The sequence below is a fragment of the Bos grunniens genome, chromosome 2 (genome assembly GCF_055505025.1).
Source record: "Bos grunniens cultivar Pamir isolate PY7600 chromosome 2, Bosgru_T2T1.0, whole genome shotgun sequence".
Classification (NCBI taxonomy): Eukaryota; Metazoa; Chordata; class Mammalia; order Artiodactyla; family Bovidae; genus Bos; species Bos grunniens.
In genome coordinates this window covers 51875373-51894494 of record NC_141166.1, presented here as the reverse complement: position 1 = coordinate 51894494, position 19122 = coordinate 51875373, and the positions used below count along the sequence as shown (strand labels likewise).

The 19122-nt window shown below is 39.1% G+C and overlaps 1 protein-coding gene across 8 annotated transcripts in view; it reads right to left on the bottom strand.

The window, feature by feature from the left end:
* Positions 1-19122, bottom strand: part of HECW2 (HECT, C2 and WW domain containing E3 ubiquitin protein ligase 2) — a 433106-nt gene that overhangs the window by 172477 nt on the left and 241507 nt on the right. Inside the window, exon 1 of one of the 8 annotated variants that reach the window (XM_086348488.1) lies at positions 10092-10486. The exons of the other annotated variants lie outside the window; for them this stretch is intronic. The gene's annotated coding sequence lies outside the window, so the exon portion shown is untranslated. Of the gene's footprint in view, positions 1-10091; positions 10487-19122 lie in introns of those variants that run through there. 8 annotated transcript variants of the gene reach the window in all.

Genomic DNA, 19122 nt, shown 5'->3' with positions numbered 1-19122 from the left:
AAGAATTGAAGCTTTTGAACTGTGGTGTTGGAGAAGACTCTTGAGAGTCCCTTGGACTGCAAGGAGATCCAACCAGTCTATCCTAAAGGAGATCAGTCCTGAATATTCATTGGAAGGACTTATGCTGAAGCTGAAACTCCAATACTTTGGCTACCTCATGTGAAGAGCTGACATATTTGAAAAGCCCCTGATGCTGGGAAAGATTGAGGGCAGGAGGAGAAGGGGATGACAGAGGATGAGATGGTTGGATGGCATCACCGACTCAGTGGACATGGGTTTGGGTGAACTCCGGGAGTTGGTGATGGACAGGGAGGCCTGGCGTGCTGCGGTTCATGGGGTCACAAAGAGTCAGACACGACTGAACGACTGAACTGGAACTTCAACAAAAGCAGGGGTTAGGCAAACTGCCCCTCTCTGCAGTCAAAAATCAACCTATAGTCAGCTCTCTGCATATTCAATGGGTTCCTCCTTATCCACAGGTAGTTTCACATCCACAATTTCAACCAACCATGGATCGTGTAGAACTACAGTATTTATACTGAAAAAAATCGAGTATTAGTAGACCTGAGTAATTCAAACCCATGTTGTTCAAAGATCAGCTGTACTCTTTAGGGCTACCCCAGTTAATTTTGTTTTTAATACTAGAACTACTTATGTTAAGTCTGCTTCTCCAAGGGAAAAACAAAGTATTCGGACCCAGGAATAAAGGAGCAGGCATATAAGATTACACTACACAAAACTCTCTTTCACTAATTATAGAGTATAGTAGCTCAGAGAACTTTCTCAGATTTGGTTAATTAGATGAGAAACTGTCTCTTTCCCTTAATGAAAACCACATGGTTTTACCTTGTCTTAAACAAAATCTCTATATAAGCTGATTTACCAACATCTCCTACACATTTGCTTCCCAAGTGTCTCAGTGGTAAAGAACCCACCTGCCTATGCAGGAGCCACAGGAGATATGGGTTCAACCCTGGGTTGGGAAGATCCCCAGAGGAGGAAATGGTAACCCATTCCAGTATTCTTGCCTGGAAAATGCCATGGACAGAGGAATCTGGCAGGCTACAGTCGACGGGGTTGCCAGAGTCGGACATGACTGAGCATGCCTGCACCTTCCTCTTCAGCTAACTGATCCTCCAGGGCAAGGATTGCCTAACTCCATGGCTCACAATGAATACTGTGGGATTCTCCAAAACACAGATTTCTAGTTAGTAGGTTTGAGTCAGGATGCAGGGATCTGAATTTTAGCAAACACCTCATTCAGTTGATTCTGATACAATACTACAAAAATACCTCACGTGGAAAAAACTTGTTCCATGGTAATCTCCAGGGAAACTGAGCAGTCACATCTGCCATGCACATCTCATTAATCACTTCCCTCTCATTTGTCAGTTTGTTCCATCCTCCTTTCTTTCCTTCCTTCCCTTGAATGGTTTTTGTTGACCGACTACTATGAAAGCCAATACCCCATCTCCTGCCATAAGGAGATGGCAGCGTAGTAGGAAAAGACTGGCATTTAAGGTACAACGCAATACTAAAACTGCTAGGATAGAGGCGTGCATACTTTGTAAAGTATTAAAGGAGAACCAAAGAGGAATGATCAGCATTCCCTGTGACTGTGTATAATGAATACGGAGCTGGTCTATCAAGTTTGAAACGTCTTTGGGAGATGAATATGGAGCTATACTTTCGGAGATCTACACATTTAAGCTAGTCATTAAGGTATTTCAATCCGTTTCTCCTTTCTTCCTTGGAAAGGAAGGTTAATTATATTTATTAACTTACTATATGATTGTAAAGATTAATTTTAAAAAATAAATTCTTTTAAAATGCCACTGAGACCTAAAATACCATAAGCATAAAGTCTTTCATGCACCAAACTCTTCCTTCCCCATAATATTTCACACAGAGAGATAGTGTGAAAGTAATCTTTTAAAGATTAATTTTTTCTATATGATTTTTGGATTCCAGAAAATGTCCTATGAATAGGTTTTGAAGATAATAAAAATATATATAGGTGAGATGACCAGACATATCAAACATATCCAAATATAATTTGGATTTGAAAATGTTTCTATGTCTATATTAATATTTCTAAAACCTCCATACAGTACTGGAGATAAAACAGGAACAAAAAAAAGTATTCAAAGTCCTCACATTTCTATCAGCCAATCTAGGGGAATTGAAAAAAGATGAGAAATTTTGTGAGAAAGATGCCATATGACAGACTGTGCCAGAGATGAAAAATGATGCTTACAAATTTTCTTCTGCTCCAAAGCAATTGCTCCCTATATTTTCTCATAAAATGTCATAAACATCTAAATTAATGTAAAATTACTTTGGGATACAAATTGAATATCCCTACATCCTAGATAAGATCATAAAGGAGCCTCAATTTATTCTAGCTACACTCAGAAATTAGATGCCTTGTCTAGGATTTGGGATTTAGAAAGCAATCCTAAACTATTAATACAATTTGAAACAAAATGATCATTCTAGACCTGGGCAAAAACACACCTTCACAGGGGCTGTGTGACTGTTAAAACTCTGCAAATTTACCTGCAAGTGCTAGGCAAGTTATGTGAGAGGAAAACTCTGATAATGACTGAGATTTGAACTAAGCTGCAGGGAAGGGGTGACTCTACCACTGATTGTACCAAAGAGAGCACCAGTCTTACTAAGCGCTATGAGAATTCCCTAACAAACTGCCTCATGAATGGGCACACTTTACATTTGTTTTTAACCCGATGTCCCTAGATTCCCAATTCTGTACACTAACACCCTCTCTGAGTGGGGAAAAAAGAAAAAAGAGTGTGTATATCAGACATATTTAGAGACTGCAATGATGATACCCTGTTATCAAATGAGAATGTCCCCACTGGTGACTGTGGCTTTGGAACTATCTGAATGGCATTTTTCTCAGAGAGACCAGAAAGTTTTGCTGATTATAATGTGCTGGAAATGAGAGAAAAAGACAGTAGCACATTACAGAACAGAAAAAGCAACAGGGGCTGAGAAGATACGTTTACAGGAGGGAAAGGTCTGCCCTTGGGGATGTTTGCACGGAAGTCTGTGTCTCACTGCCTGCAAGGGAACAAGGGAGCATTTGGCATGGGGATGGGGGAGTGGAGTGGGGTGCATATACTGATTCAATGCCATACACACCCACAGTATGAGAGAAGTGTGTTATTGTTGTCTCTACAGGAGGCCTCACCAGGAGTGGTAGAGCTCAATCCAAATTACGTGTTTCGGTAGATCCATGCTGGGTGACATAATTTATAACCAAGTCCTAAACCATACCCCTGAGGTCTCCTCAACATTCAGACCTCCATACATGCTGGGCAGAGGCTGGAGGCCCTGCTAAGCAACTTCCTATATAAAATACCTGATCCTAAACTAGTCAGTTAAACCCTTATTTTGACAAGGAAGGAGTGAGGGAACCACCAACAGATCAGTGAGAAGAAATACTTGGACTCATTTCAGTAAATACCTCCCAAGAGTTTCAGTCAGAGAGGGTTTATAGAAGAATTCATTTTAAACACAGGCATCCCAGGTGGTGTAGTGGTTAAAGACTCGCCTGCCAAAGCAGGACACACAGGAGACACAGGTTCAATCCCTGGGTGAGGAAGATCCCCTGGAGAAGGAAACGGCAACCCACTTCAGTATTCTTGCCTGGAGAATCCCATGGACAGGGGAGCCTGGCAGGCTACAGTCCATGGGATCGCAAAGAGTCAGACACACGTGCCTGCATAATGTTTACATGTAAAAAATGGATCCCTATTTCTTTCAGAGTAAAATTCAAAGTCTTTACAGAGGTGAACAGTGTCCTACAGGACTTGGCAGCCCCGGTCTCCACCCCTCAAAAAATTACAGCTCTGAGTTCATCTTTCCCTACTCTGCCCCTGTACACACTCTATCCACTCCAGCCACAATGGACTCCCTGATAGTGAAGGGGATCCAAGTACACCATGCCAAAATATGTCACTGAGCTAAAAGTAACTAGCTTTCTGCTCTCTTCTTTAAATCTAAAAGCAAGACCCAATTTTTCATCTCTAAAGTCTTCTTCTTCCATACTAGAAAGAGTAAAATGACTCAATCACTTCTCACCAAAGGAGAAGGATCTAGCTTCAGTCTGCATAACAAACCTTCCTAAAAACCCTTATCTGCCAGTAGTTCCCCCCATATATTTACCTTCCCACAATTTACCACTCCTAGAAGCCAACTCCTACTCCCTTTGTCTAGTTACGTCTCCACAATTTATTGCCCTTTGTTAAAGTAGCATATAAGCCCAAGTTTAATCACTCTTTCTGGTCTTCATGTACAAGAAGGCTTCGTGTAAGTAGAAATAAAAATTTTAACAGTTATTAAAATTTGTGTATCCTTTTTCCTCTTAATCTGTCTTCTGTCAGTCTAATTTGCAGGCCTGGTAGCCAAACCTAAGAGAATAGAGGAACATTTTTTTTCCTCCTCTGCAGTATCCTCAAAGTTCTGTTCAGGATTCTGCCTCAGGATGTATTTGTCTGAAACTTTCCCCCCATATATCCATATGGATCAGTCCTCTCCTTAAATCATTTTTCTTTTTTGCTTGCACATAACCATCTCAATGAAATCTACCCTGACTGCCTCTAGCATTCCTGGAGTATCTTACCCTACTCAATTTCCTTTCCAAAACCCTATCACTATCTAACACAGTATATAATCTATATATTTGTATACTGTCTTCCTCTCCAAGAGGTAAACCCCACGAGGTCAAGAACTTTTGTCTATTCTGTTTACTGATGTATATTAAGTAACTGGAACAATATCTGGCACATAGTAGGTGCTCATATTTAGTTGAGTAAGAGATGTCTTCATATATTCTTTTAATTATGATGCTATAGCATTAAGTGAATATCAGTATTATACTGTTAAAATATACAAAGGAGGAAAAAAATTCTCACCAAGGACTGCATAAAACCTTTTTTAAAGAGATCTATGTCTTTTTCAAAATAGAGAAAACCAAGGACAATATTGCTAAGTTCTATTCCACTAACTTAACAAGATCAATTTACTTAAACTCTCAATCTATATAACTATAATTTTGTATTAATTCAATCACAGTGATACGCCTAGTTGACATTCAACTCTGTTTATATCTTACAGGCTGTCACACCAATGCACAAAAAGATGAATTAGCTTTCCTCAGAACACATGATCAATTTCTCACAAAGGTCTTTGAAACATATTAAACAAGATTTTTTCCTGATGAAGACTTTCAGAGCATTTCTAAATTAAGATTTATCTTTTTCCTCAGCTGAATGTTTTCCTATAGGAACTCAAATTCCTTGATAATACATCAAATGGAAAAATCACTAAAAGTTTACTTACATCAAATACTCTATTTTATTTGGCTATTATAAAAATTTATAATAAATATCATTGTAAAAAAATATGCAATTTGTAATAGTTTTAGTCAATTTCATGTTAGAAATATAAGCAGGAATTAGGCACTCTGTAAAATTTGAGACTTAAAAATGAAGTATACACTGCTGTCAGTACATAATTTTCCCTAACAGTTTGCATGGCTATATTTCCTCCAGCAATTATACTTTTACAATGAGAATGTAAGCCTAAACTCCTTTAAAGGGTCAAGCATGGTCAGCATATGGTATCTTGGTAAACACCTTGGCACAAGATCCACTTTAGGAATATTATGTAACAATGACACTGAAATACCACAATTCCCTTCCTGGTACCCAAGCTTACAGGTTAAAACAAAACTTCCTATTATTAAAGAACTTTCATGAGAAATAGTAGGTAAATGATATTTTTCTAAAGGTCCATAATTTGAGGCAAAACTATGACAGGCTAACAAAAGTTAGAAGGGAGACTTTAAGGCCTAAAAACAGAAAGAAAACAATTACAGAAGTGATGGTGGAAATGAAATTCAAAATTAATTCAACACATATTTACTGAAAGAAAGCTGAACACCGAAGAACTGATGCTTTTGAACTGTTGTGTGGGAGAAGACTCTTGAGAGTCCCTTGGACTGCAAGGAGATCCAACCAGTCCATCCTAAAGGAGATCAGTCCTGGGTGTTCACTGGAGGGACTGATGTTGAAGCTGAAACTCCAATACTTTGGCCACCTGATCCAGAGAGCTGACTCATTTGAAAGTACCCTGATGCTGGGAAAGATTGAGGGCCAGAAGAGAAGGGGACAACGGAGGATGAGATGGTTGGATGGCATCACCAACTCAATGGACATGGGTTTGGGTGGACTTCAGGAGTTAGTGATGGACAAGGAGGCTTGGCGTGCTGCAGTTCATGGGGTCGCAAAGAGTTGGACTCGACTGAGCTACTGAACCGAAGTGAACTGATATTTACTGAGCAAACCCTCTCTGGCAGGCCATATTCTAAGTGACAGGCATTTGAGGGGGAATAGGAGAGTCAAAGTCCCTGTCCTTGTGTAGACTTTGGTCCAGTGGGGAAAGCGATGAATAATCAAACACAAAATAATGTGCATGCCCGGTAGTATAGTAGATATAATGTAAAGTCAGGTGGTGGTAACATGACTTAAAGAAATACAGCCAGGGAGCAGGAGGGGAGTGAGGTTGGTGGAAGAATACTATTTTCCATTGGCTGTTGAGGGAAACATTTGAACAGGGCCATGAATGAAGTGAGAATGTTTTCAACTGGGAGATTTGCAACAAAGGAAAATCCAAGCACCCTGACACAGGACAAGCCCTCCACGTTCCCAGGAACAATAAAGCAAAGCAGAGTGAATGATGAAGCAGAGAGTAGGAGAAGATGAACTGGGAGAGGTGGGCAGGGCCAGCTTGTAGACATGGATAGTAATAAACACTAGAGAGTTTACCTTGCACTGGGCATTGTTCTACTGTGTTGCCTTATTAACTCATTGCAACCTCTAACAATCCTTTGAGGTATCATTATGAGATTTTTAATAATAGGGAAACTAAGGCACAAAGAAGTTAAGAAATGCATTACAAATCCCAAAACTAGTATGTGCAGCGCGAACCCAGGCTATCTTGCTCCAGAAGCCACACTTCTCAATGCTATGCCACACCATCTATCTAGACCACAGTGAAGAGTCTGGATTTCACTTGGAGGATAATGGAAAGTCACTGGAGAATTCAAAGCAGGAAAGTGACATGATCTGCATCTAATAAAAAAAAATCCTTTGGCTGCAGTGTACAGAGTACATTGTACAAGGATAGAGAGGATGGTGCACCATGATGTTTTAGGCCCAGGCCCAGCACAAGCCTTGGAGCCATAACCTAAACATGACCTTCCTCCCATCGCCATCTTTCCTGTGCAGACAGAGCCACCGAAGCTATAAATATCCACCCTTAGAGCACAAGGCTCTGAACCAATTCCAGGCTCTTCAATCCAGTGACCCTGGGAGGTGACTCATCTGCCTCTAAACTCTCTCCAAGCCCAACCATCACCCTCACTAAGTTCACCATTCTCCTCCTTCCCCCTTCTTTATTCAAACAACTCCTGAAAATCCAACTATCCCCACATTCAACATTAATCAACAAATACAGAAAGTTCTGATTCTCTATCACTTAGTAATTCAACAAAATCCTTAATGCAGCATATTTAATATGTCACTAGCAGTTAGTCCACAAGGACCCTCTATTCACCAATAGAAGTATGTTTTTTTTTGTTTTTAGGTACATACCATTTATTACAGGTGCAATGAAAGTACTATACTGCGTGATAACCATATTACCAGGCTGTGGCTGCTAGGTGATGCTAAGATCCTAGAACTTCATAAAATAGCAGACCTAAGTTTAAAGTCCATTTTTCCCATTTACTGTATGACCTTGGGCAAGTCTTAAAACTGCAAATACTCCATTTCTTTCTTCCATAAAATGATATTAGCACTCCTAGCTCAGAACTCTATAGGGAGGACATATGTATAGAATGTGAAACTGGTATATACTAGGAGCCACATGTCTAGGTTTCTAAATCTATTTCATCCTTTTTAAAAAGAGCTATGTCTTTAATACTCAGAAAGCACAATTTCCCAACTTTATTTAGTTTTAACTTTTTAAATGTATTTCCTTTAAAGAAACTATTTTATTCTGATTTTTCAAAAATACAATTAAAGCAAAAAAGCATACTTATTTATATGTTTTTGGAAATTCTTCTTTCTTAGACAAAGGATGCCAAATGATCAGGCAGCAACAGTACAGTGATATTAATAGCACATTATGCCACGTACTATGCCATGTAGCACATTCTCCCACATAGAGTATCTGCCTAGTTCTTGGAGAGAGGGTCACTCAAAGCTGAAAGCTCTTTCAATGAGCTTTAAGCCTGGCTTTAAAAAAAGTCAGGTAGGGACTTCCCTGGTGGTCCAGTGGCTAAGACTCTGTACTCTCAGTGCAAGGGGTCCATGTTTGGTCTCTGATCAGGGAACTAGCTCCCACAGGCTACACCTAAAAGACCCAGCACAGCCAATTAAGTATTAAAAAAAGGAAAGAAAGAAAGAAACGGGCAGAGGCACCCTCATCTCCATACACAGTAAATCCAAGACTGAATACAGTTCCAACTTAGGAATCTCTGTCACCCACTGTGTGCCTAAAAAGTCACCAGAAATCGCACTATTTTGACTACATATCCTCCTTTTCTTTCCTCTGATTATTTTTTATGAATACACTAAGCTCTCACTCATAGATAATTCCTTCTAATACTAAAAGAAGTTTAAAAGCAACCTCTAAATCCTTCAGGATGTCTCTTTTACACTGGACATGATAACTGAAGATCCTGGGAAATGTACCGTCATAAAATATAATGTTTAGTACCAAACCATCCTTTGGTCCAGGGTGAATTACTACTTTGATCTTAAGAAGCTCAGTAAAAAGAACTTATAATAAGGACTGGAAAGTGTAATAGATAACTTTATTTAAAGAAGGCTATTGCCCTTACCGAAGTGAACCAGATACTTGTCGGAGTTAATCCAAACGAGTTCTGAAAATATAAATCAGGAACATGTGGGAGCAATCTTTCTGGAACAGTTACTGCTACTGATTCTAAAGAATAATTTTGAGGAAGGGGCTACTCCCTTGGGTCCTGCCCCAAAATGGCTTTATCAGAAGATTGATAACCTTGCCAGAAATTAGATTGCTCGCCTGAATCTTTACTATATCATCAATTTCCTTTTCATTAAACTGAGCATGTTATTCAATAAGGATGCTCCTGGCATTCTAGTGGATAATTCTTTGTAAGTATCTGTCCAGTACATTATACAAACAGTTAAGGATTCCTGGCTCTCAGGCACTAAATGCTAAATATGCTATATGCCAATAAAAAATAACATCCCCAACCCCTTTGAGAACCATTTTTGGTACGTAACCAAAAAAATAAATTTTTTCATTTGAAAAATTAAAATAGAATTGAAATTTTTCCCTGCCTTCATCTCAGTTTCTAAACAATTATAGCAGACTCAGAAGGTCTATAGAAAACTTGGCCAGTTTGCCACAGATGCCACAAGAAAATATCTTTTTAAAACATGGTTTTATTCTTGAGTTACAATTATTTTGTAAGATTGTTATATCATTACTCTCTAGAATGTGAATTCATATGAATGAATACTTTTCCACAAAAATATTACATTACAAATAAATCGGTTTTAACATCTCATTCCCAGAGAGAACAGTTTTTAAATCCATCAAAAACACTGTTATTCCAGAGGCAGATGACCTGTCATGAAATCTATTTTCACTCAGTCTAATGGCATTTTCAAAGCATTCTTGTAGGTAGAACCTGTACTTAACATCACAGTAAAATAATTCATCTAAAACCAGTGAAACTCTAGAAATTCACAGTGAGGGGACTGTATAGATGTTTGTAAAAGTTTCACAAAAGCGTTAATCCCAGCACTGATCTCTTATGTCGAGATGTCAAATGACTAAACGTGATAAATGCACCAGATAATTTGTTAATAATTGTTCCTCACCAAGCTGAGAATGGACAGTATTAAGAATTTTTCAAAGAGAAAGGCAGAGAGAAACGTAAATCCCAAGCAGTTGGACATGGAAATCAGACAGTGGAATTCATTTCACAGAACTTTCTAATACCTTACCTCAAAAAATTCCAAAGAGTTCATCTCTGCTTTCCCCAGGGCAGAATCCATCATTTCAAATCAGATTTAGGAAGCAACAGGAAGAAACACTTCATTTTCCTTAAAACAATGCACCTAGCGTGCCCACTGGCAATTTCATTCATAGGAGTGGCCAGAACCGAAGTCTAAGAGGATCTGGAGTCCTAATGTGGTGGGGAGAAGCTGCAGGTCCACTCCTGAAGCTCTTGCTGCTCCTCTTCCCCCGAAGTTCTAGAAATGAAATACTGAGTGGGACTCAGGCAGGCCACTATGGAGACTTCTGTCCAGCTATGAACTGAGAGCTGCCACTGCCTTTCATCAAGACTTATCACAGTTGAGGCATCCGAAGTGAAAAAACAATCATGAACCAGTGTCCCTGAGGCTGAGGCAGCCGTGGCCACGCCCCTGTCAAGCACAGGATGCAATCGCCCCATCCTCCCCTCACTTCCTTCCTTTGCTTTTCCATGGGAGAATTCCAAAGAACGAGTTCTGTGGGTATACACACACACACACACATACACTCACGCACACAGTGGCCTGATGTCAATAAGCTGTTATCACAGAGAGGGGGGTTTTCTGTTTGACTTACTCAGAAAAGAGTGGCCACTATATGGGGAAGTCTAATTTACTGTTATCATTAATCAGATACAGCCTTCATTTAAGTTACTGAAATAGGCTCACAGCATCCTAGCCAATCCAGAATGGAGTCTGTGGATTTGTGATTTTAAACACACACTAAACAAGCACTAAAACTTTTTCATATATCAAACTGCTTTCACAAAAACCCCTAAATGTGGTTATCAATCCAGAGGTTATTTTCAGACCTTACTTCTAACGCAAAAATAGATACAGTTACCAATTTAGCTGGTGCTGCTATCTTACTCTAGGAAGCAGTTGTGGTGGGAGACTCTCTAGTCAGATGTGTTGTTCTTCAGTGGAGAAATGGGCTTCATAAAACTCTGTGCACACTGGGCTGTTGTCGCAACTTTGAAGTACTGGCTGAATTGGGTGAATGCAATCAAAGGCTACAAGACCATCTCTTTCCAGCAAAACTTCCAGGAAAGCAAGATGAGATGCCTCATTTGTCACATGCTTTGCTGTGAAGTGGGACAGACTAGATTTAAGCTCCATGCTACATTTGGTGGCTGTAATTTCCTTTCCACTGAGACTTAGTTTGCCATGAAGCTTCAGAACTTGGACTGTTTCTGGAATAGAATGAGTGACCACAGCAAGCTTGGTATTCCAGAACCGCCATCACCCTGCCCACCCTCTACTGGACATGCAAACCCAGTCACATCTTAAGGCAAAGCACTGTGGATTTCTGGGTGTGTCCTAGCAAACAACAATAATAGCAAGCAGGTATGGAATGCCTACTCTGTACCAGGAACCATAGTAAATGCTTTAAAAAATAGTCTCTAATGAATGCTCTAAACCATGCTTTAAAACTGAGGTCAGTGGTGTTATTAGGTCTATTTTACAGATGACGAAGGGCCTTCCTGGTGGCTCTGATGGTAAAGAATCTGCCTGCAAAGCAGGAGACCCAGGTTCAATCTCTGGGTCAGGGAAGACCCCTGGAAAAGGGAATGGCTAACCACTTCAGTATTCCTGCCTGGAGAATTCCATGGACAGAGAATACTGACGGGCTACAGTCCATGGGGTTGAAAAGAGCTGGACACAACTGAAGTGACTAACTCTTCACTTTTCACAGATGAGGAAACGGAGACTCACAGAGAGGAAGTGATAATAGCCAGGATTAAAGTCAGATCTGAATAGACCCAAACCCAAGCTCTTTTACAATATACCGCCTCCCTCAAATAACACTGTGAAAATGCCAGTGTCCTCACTGATTAATAGGTGGCCATCAGGACCAAGGCAGCCTCCGTCACCATTAGGAGATTAGAAAAAGTAAGCTAGAAAAGATGAGTATGTTTCCTATTGTTGGCATGAAAGATGGCTACAGCCTATGAATAAGTCTTCTCAACAATGTCAGCACTTTTGTTTTCACCCCAAGTCTGTTTAACCCTTACCTCCGCTCACTCTCAGGTCCCTGGACCCACCTGATGCTCCCATCACTCTGGCCCTCTAAGCCATTATTCCTTGCCTTCCCAATATTGTAACATTTTCCAGATATGCCACTTTAGCTGAACTCTAGGTTCTGGTCCATCCATGTGTCACTGACATTCATGGGTGACAGGCTATTTTCCTATGTAAAGGAAATCTTCTTCCTCACAGCACAAGACTTTGTCATAATGGAATATAGATCTCCTCAAGTTGATCAAGAAAGAAACTTACAGAGTGGAGCCAGGGAGATAAGATGACTGTTACAGCTTAGCCTTAAGGCCATCACATATACCCTTTCATAGCCAGTACCTCTTCACTCACAGTAATCTACTGTAATAAGACGATACAACCAAAGGGAAATAGTGTTAGACCTTGAAAGTTACATATGCCATTCTTTCCTCTAAATCACACCTTTGAAGAAAACACCAAAAAAAAAAAAAAACAACAGCAACAAATAAAATGGTAAAGCACATTAATGTCAATTTTGTATCCATATAATACCTTAGCTTTTTTGCCTGTTATGTTATCATCTGGCACCAGCACTGGGAAACATATGTGAACAAGGCAAACAGCTCCTGCTCTTTCTTGCAGAGCTTCTATTTTAGAAAGAGAGAGAAACATAAAATAACAAACATAAATTCTTTAGTTGTTATTATGATACACGCTACTAAGGCAAAAGAGAAGGTGGTAAGGAAATGGCTGAGCTGGGGACACGACCCAGGTCAGAGAATAAGAGAAAGCTTCTTCAAGGAGTTGGTGTGTGGACTAAATCCTGAAGGATGACTAGGAATGGGGGAGGGGATGGAAGAGAAGAGAGAGCTCTTTCCAGATAGCCAAGAGCTGTGGAGAAGCCGTCAGATGGGAAGCAACATGACCTTTTCTTTTTCTGCAATTTGTTTATTCATTTATTTTCTCCTTTTTTTTCCCCCAAGCTTTAAACTTTTTATTTTGTATTGGGGTATAGCCGGTTAATAACGCTGTGGTAGTTTCAGGTGAGCAGCAAAGGGACTCAGCCATACACATATGCGAGCTTAGTCGCTCAGTTGTGTCCGACTCTTTGGGACCCCATGGACTATAGCCAACCAGGCTCCTCTGTCCATAGGGATTCTGCAGGCAAGAATACTGGAGTGGGTTGATGTGCCCTCCTCCAGGGGATTTTCCCGACTCAAGGATCGAACCCAGGTCTCCCGCATTGCAGGCAGATTCTTTACCATCTGAGCCACCAGGAAAGCCCCAGCCATTCATATATATGTATCCATTTCCCCCTGCAAACCCTCCTCCCACCAGGCTGGCACATAACATTGAGCAGAGTTCCATGTGCTATACAATAGGTCCTTGTTGGCTATCCATTTTAAATATAGCAGTGTGGACATGAACTTCCCAAAGTCCCTATCCCTCCCCACCCCTACCCTAGCAACCATAAGTTCATTTCGAAGTCCGTGAGTCTCTTTCTGTTTTGTAAGATACTTTTTAGATACCACATATAAGGGATGTCACATGATATTTCTCCTTCTTTGTCTGACTTACCTCACTCAGTATGACAGTCTCTAGGTCCATCCAACAACATGACCTTTTCAAAGACTGAAGGAAGACCAGTGTGACTGGAGCACATAGTGGGGGAAAGATGAGGCCATGGAAAGATAACAGACTGGACATTTTCAGCATCAGTGTATAGGGAGAGAAAAGGAAGCTTAAGAATAAGGGAATGGAAACTGTCCCTTTTGCCTTTCCTAAGCTCTCGTTCTGAAAGGCCAATTGATGATCACAGTTCTCAGCATTCTAAGCAAGGCTGCTGTGGGTGGAACTGTGATTTGTGGCTGCTGAATGAATTAATCACATAAATTAAATAAAGTGATTAAAGACATTACTTAACTAAAGTAGCTTACTTCCCCAAAGTTCACAGAATATAATGGCACTCTACTCCAGTACTTTTGCCTGGAAAATCCCATGGATGGAGGAGCCTGGTAGGCTGCAATCCGTGGGGTCGCTAAGAGTCGGACACAACTTCGCTTTCACTTTTCACTTTCATGCATTGGAGAAGGAAATGGCAACCCACTCCAGTGTTCTTGCCTGGAGAATCCCAGGGACGGGGGGGGGCTTGGTGGCTGCCGTCTATGGGGTCACACAGAGTCGGACACGACTGAAGTGACTTAGCATAGCATAGCATAGCATAGAGAAGAGCAAAACACAATTCTCAGATTATAATACAAATTGGCAATGGAAAAATTCAACAGTGTCTCTGCCAGCTATCTTTATGCTGGCACCAAAGCACAAAACAGAATCCAGGTTAGCACATCAGGAAGCAACAACCCTTTTCCTGAAAAGCCCATTATGATTTTCCTTTGTGTTTATGCCTTTTGCATGCCTGAGTCTGACATCACTCATATGCATTATTGAAGTCTTGCAGCAAGTGTCTGCTATCTGCTACAGTTTGAACTGCCTGCTTTCTCTTCAACATTGTGTTCATAAAGCAGCCAGATGAATGCTCATTTCATCATCACTCTGTTTTCGGATTCCCAAAATCTTCCAATGGAAATACATATTGGCTTGTGTATAAATCAGAAAGCTTTTGAAAATAAATTTTAAAGTGAGACAGCTGCTAAAAGATCAGGGGGAGAACCCTCAAATCTAAACTCAAGGAGACACATGTATATGAAACATGTTTTCATATACATATATATATATATTTAATTTAGCTTAGAAAGTGGTAGCAATCAAATACAATAAAAATAATAATGGCTATCATCTACTATCTATTAAGAAACTTCTATGTGCCAGGCACACACTCCCTCATTTTATCCTCAAAATAATCTTCTGGAATTGTCACTACAATCCCTATTTCACAAATTAAATGGGGGAGTGACAGATTGAACTACTTGCTGTTACTTACATAGCAAGAAACCAGCTGAATTTCAAAGCTAGGGTTTACATGACATCAAAGCTTATCCACACATTCTGCACTGCTATATAATTCCCAGCAATAACTACCTACCACTCACCAGTGCCAAGAACTGTGCTGATATTTCAGAATCATTAACTGATAGAGTTCTCCCAGCAATTCTGAGAGATGTTGCTATCCTTAATACAAGGAAACAGTTTGGAGAGGTGGAGTAATTTGATCAAGGGCACACATGGCAAGGTTGAAAAGCTCAAAGGAAGATTTTCCAATAACCTGCATAATTTCACATCCGCAACATTCCTGGGTTACTCACAGTCCAGTAAAGATAAGTATGGGCCTATTACTTCATTATGGTTTTGCAGTTTTACCTGGGAAATTATCATTACGCTTAGGAAAAGAGTACAGTCCCCAAAGAACTGATTTTCTTATCCTAAATGAATAAGGAAATCTCTTTATCAATGCCCATTCAAGTCAAAATGCCAGGATTCTGATTCTCTGCTTTCATAAACAAGAATAAATGACCCTTACTTTTCTGACAAATACATATACACAGTATAATGTGCCTAAAACTCTGAAAGGCATAAACAAATAAGTGTTTCTTTTAAAAAAAAAAAAAGTCATTTCCACTAATGAACTAAAGATACAGCTATAGTGGAATCTCTTTTATTTGACTGATGTGTATTTTAGAGCTCTAAGAATATACTATTTTTCCATATGGGTTAATTTGGTAATAACACCTAAAAATGTAGTATTTTTCCTTATCAATACATTTTGTATTAAGTTCAGATTAATGTAAAGACAAGTGTTTTTAAAAGAAATATTAACATATTATATACAATTATATACAATACCACAAGCCTCATTCAATTCATAATAACCAGTTAATTACATGCTTACTGGATTCTGTTGCTATGCTAGTTCTTATTCCAAATAAAATTGTATTATTATAAAGCAAGGTGAATTAAAGAATAGATTTTAGGCATGAAAGCTCTGAAAATAAAATGAAAAAGATGCACAATTATTACAATAGAGAAGGATGCAGAATTATTATATTTGTGTGTGTTCTGTGTTTCTGTCTAAAAATGAGAACATAACGCTTCAATAAGGCTTTGTTAATGCTTGCGATTGGAGGAGGGAGTGGCAATCCACTCCGGTATTCTTGCCTGGAGAATCCCATGGACAGAGAAGCCTGGTGGGCTACAGTCCATGGGGTCACACAGGGTTGGACACGACTAAGCAACTAACACACACACACACACACACGCACACACACACGCTTGAGATAGCAATCAATACGATAACATCCTGGAGATTCTCTGCTGCAAGCACCTATAGAGAGACTCCAATATATTCACATTAGTGGACATTTCAGAATTGGCATTTTAATATACCACCACAGTGTATGATAATGTAGACTCTAACACAGAGATTTCTAAAAACCCTGACAGAGTACAACTCAAATTCCATTGTGTACTAGAATCACCTGGTGAGGCTCATGTTTAAACTTTAGACTAAATTTCACAGAGCAAATCAGAGAAATTCTGATTCAGTGGACATAAGGATCTTAGGAGTCCTCGTTGTTACACAATTACCCGAGCTAACTCTGGTACCAGTGGTCCTTAAACCACACTGACCTATAATCTCAAGATCTAATAGACCGAATATGTGTATACGTATGTGAGGTATACATGTATGTAAATGTCACATTTGATTTTGTGAATTTGTTTTAGTAGAAAACTCAAAAAGAAACATGCTTCTTTGTACCTTTGCAGTGTTCCCTACCCTAACAATCTTCATGTTAATTATTTCCAATCCATCTTAAGAGGAAAACTATATAATAAGAAGACAAACAAGTACAGGGAAAATGAAGAGATAGGAAAGGACACTAACATGAGAAAAAAAAGTGTCTGTCTGTATTCAAATCTAGAACAGTGTTCCTCAAAATATGGGCCATGGGTCAGCACTGGGTCATAAGCTGGCTGTTAATGACCTGAGAAAAGTACAGAAATCACACATGAGCCTTCACAAGCTTTTACAGAAAGTTGTCAAGAGTAATTTTAAGTCTGTTCAATACAATAATAAAAATGTGGGCTTATATTTTGTGGATCTTATTTTTTACTCCATTTCATTCTTCTAGTAGCTTATTTTTATTCTAATTTACAAATGATCAGTGTCTGTGATAGATCTGACTAACCACAGGTAATCTGAGAAACTCTGGTAAACTCTAGATGGAAGAATCGGTCATGTTTGGGAGCCTCCTACCCCAGGGTTTGATAAAAAAGTGGCTTTCTATAACACAATTTCCAAAGGTTAGGGGCCAGAAACAATTTATTGACTGAATGTCTGAACTAACATCTTTAACTTTTCATAATAACTCACTCTGAGTCTGTCAGCAATGCACCAATCTATCTGTTACATTGAACTGACCGTCTTTTCTTTTAGCTCGTACCACCTCTTAGAATGATATTTTAGTAAAATTTCCTAGAAGTTTACTTTCAGGAACAAAAAGCAGTCCTTGTTTCACTCACGGTAAATGTGTATCTTTCAACTTGCAAAGAAACCCTTGAATTTTAATATTTGATAATTCAGTGATGAACTTTTATCACCACATCTACTGTATAGATATTATATCTGTGAATCTTTGTTGACATGAAACTATTGTTTCAGGCTGTTCTCAAGAAAGCAGCCTGGTCCTCTTAGCCTTGGGTCCCTATCAGCTATCTAATGATATCTAAACAGCTATCTAATTGCTATTTTTGGCTATGACAACAATAATAAGAAGCACAAAATATCAGCACATTGTTTCAGTCGTAGATATTTACATAGACACAGATCTCATTTTGCAGTTTTCCTGTCTCCTAGTAAAATCTGAATAATTCTCTTATTGAAGACCCACATTCTAAACAGAATTGAACCTAAACGCTAGGCACATTCCTACAGTTTCTGTTTCAGGTCAGTATATCCCTTCATGCCCCACTGAGTTGCTACTTTTGCTCCACCAGTGTTGCCAAAAATAACTTTTCCTCTTCCCAGTTAAATATGGTATTTATAAAAGGTGGGAATGGAGAATTTGGGAGCATGAATCTGTACACACAACAGACAAACTCACAATAATAGCAATTGTACTCCTAGCTGTCAAGATCTCTAGCCAGGAAGAGTGAAAAATTAAGGTGTTTTTTTTTTTCCTCTAAATTAATTATGCTCCCTTTTTAAAAGAGAATAAAGACATCTTTAAATATCTAAGTTTGTTCTGTGTTGCTTAGAAGTTATGTCACACACTAAATTTGTTAATTCTGTTTTCTTAACATTTTTAATCCATTTTAAGACGTTTTTTCATTTAGTGAGTTTATATGACTAAGAACTTTCTGACAGCTTGAAGGCAGCACAGAAAAGCACTGGTTCTGCTGCCAAAACGGATGCCTGTTAGCTGTGTGACACTGGCCCAATGAGTAACCTTCCACAAACTTCAGCTCACTCATCCCCATTTATAAAATGGGGATAATAACAATGTACAACCAGCACAATTTTGAGAGGATGGTAAAGCTATAAAAAGCAAGGAGACAGTGTGCCTGGCACAGAGTACTCACTCACTATTGGCAAACTCTCAGATTCAAGTGTTGCCTTTACTCTCAATAGAGAAGACGCTAAATCATTGGATTATTTGAAGAAGTTTTCAGAATTTTATTTTGGTGACAAATATGAATATTAAGTAGATTAATGACAATCACTAGGAAAGCAGTTGGCTAGATGAACTAACTTCAGAAGTCACTTGGAGCCAGTTTATCTAACATGACTCAACCAGGCTTCAATTTAGTACTTTCATTAAAATTCAAGTAACAATGTTGGAGAAAAAGAATTGCCTTTTACTAAAGAAATTAAAATTATGTCAATTCCTTTTATTGTACTACATACATTTGCTTCAGCTTCGGCAATCTGTTTGGGAAAGCAGAGTAGATAAAACTAAAATAAAACTAAAATCACAAGACATATTTGTAAAAGTAGATGGCATTCATCCAAAATGCCCTTCCTGGAACAAACTGTAACAACTTGATT